Here is a 1,701-nt window from a genome sequence, read left to right as displayed (position 1 = left end):
TTTAGTTTTATTTTTCCCCCTAATCATCAAAGTATCATCCGCCTTAGCTTTACGAAGTAACCCTAGAAAAACGGTATATCGATTCATTAAGTCCCTGTGGGATCGATATCTTTTAAAACTACGCGATTAGACTGTGCACTTGCAGTTAATACCCCAATAGACTCATAAAGTCGCGATCAAGTTTTTGGCGCCGTTGCCGGGGGACTTTTATTTAGTCGATATCGTAACTCTTTTGTTACGCTGTAGAGACTAAGGCAATTTTTACTTTTCCTTCTTTTTCGTTGATTTGTATGACTCGCTCACAAGGCGAACCGTATTACTTACGAATCAACGACGTTGAACGATATCTCCGAGTCTTACGACGAATTCGGGAGTATCGTGCTGCAAACAATCTTCCTCCAATCGAAATTCCTGATCTCAAAAATCTTCTTCCTTCGTCGATACCCGAGATGGCAGAACCAGCTCGTGCTCTTCGAGATTACGCCGCTCCATCGCAAGATGAGCCGCATTCGAGTATTGCTCCACCCGCAATCGAAGTAAACAACTTCGAACTTAAACCTTCGCTGTTGCAGGCAGTGCAACAGAACCAATTTTCTGGAAATCCTACCGAGGATCCAAACCTTCATTTATCCGTATTCGTTCAATACGCTGATACTGTTAAAGCTAATGGTGTCACTTCAGAGGCAATTCGACTTCGTCTCTTTCCTTTCTCATTAAGAGATAAAACTAGAAGATGGCTTCAGTCTCTTCCCTCTAACTCAGTCACCACATGGAATGAGTTGAAGAAAGTCTTTCTTTCCCGATATTTTCCTCCAAGCAAAACAGCCATGTTAAGAGCCCAGATAAATGGATTTAAACAGAAAGATAACAAGTCTCTTTTCGAAGCATGGGAAAGATACAAAGATATGATGAGACTTTGTCCACACCATGGTTTAGAGGACTGGTTAGTAATTCATACCTTCTATAATGGTCTCTTGTACAACACAAGGTTAACAATAGACGCCGCCGCAGGTGGTGCGCTTATGGATAAACCTTACGCTGACGCTTATCAACTTATCGAAAGCATGGCCCAAAACCATTATCAGTGGGGAAGCGACCGAACAATGATAGAAAAACCTCAAACAAAAGGAGGCATGTACGAGATAAGTAGCCTTGATCATGTTAATGCAAAAGTGGATGCTCTTGCCCAGAAAATTGAAAGTTTAAATGTATCACCTCCAGCCGCCGTGGTTGCCATAACTCAAAATTGCGAAGTCTGTGGAATTCAAGGTCACACTCCTACAGATTTTCAACTCCTAACAGGAATCCAAGCAGAGCAGGTGAACTATGCTCAAGGAAATCCTTACTCGCATACCTATAACTCAAACTGGAAGAACCATCCTAATTTTTCATATAAGAGTAACAACGCTTTATACGCATCAGGACAAGCTCCCAGTCAAGCCCCAGCTATACCTCCTGGATATCAAAAGCCGACCCCATCTACACCTAATAATAACGTTCCTAGAAAATCCAGTTTGGAAATCATGATGGAGAACTTCATAGCTTCTCAACAGCAAACCAATAAAGATTTCTTAAACCAGAATGTACACACTAACGAATAAATTAAACAACTAGCAAGTAAAGTAGATGCCCTGGCTACCCATAACAAAATGTTGGAAACACAAATCTCACAAGTAGCTCAACAACAAGCGCCTACTGCTG

General features: G+C 41.6%; 1 non-coding gene across 1 annotated transcript; it reads right to left on the bottom strand.

Moving 5' to 3' along the window:
• Positions 1 to 827: 827 nt before the first annotated feature.
• On the bottom strand, positions 828 to 934 carry LOC127098764 (small nucleolar RNA R71). Its single transcript, XR_007793463.1, has one exon. It is a non-coding gene; the product is annotated as a small nucleolar RNA R71 (small nucleolar RNA).
• Positions 935 to 1,701: the final 767 nt, after the last annotated feature.

The sequence above is a fragment of the Lathyrus oleraceus genome, chromosome 6, assembly GCF_024323335.1.
Source record: "Lathyrus oleraceus cultivar Zhongwan6 chromosome 6, CAAS_Psat_ZW6_1.0, whole genome shotgun sequence".
NCBI classification, from domain to species: Eukaryota; Viridiplantae; Streptophyta; class Magnoliopsida; order Fabales; family Fabaceae; genus Lathyrus; species Lathyrus oleraceus.
Note: the sequence above shows the minus strand (reverse complement) of the source record. Positions and strands in the feature narration are given on the sequence as shown.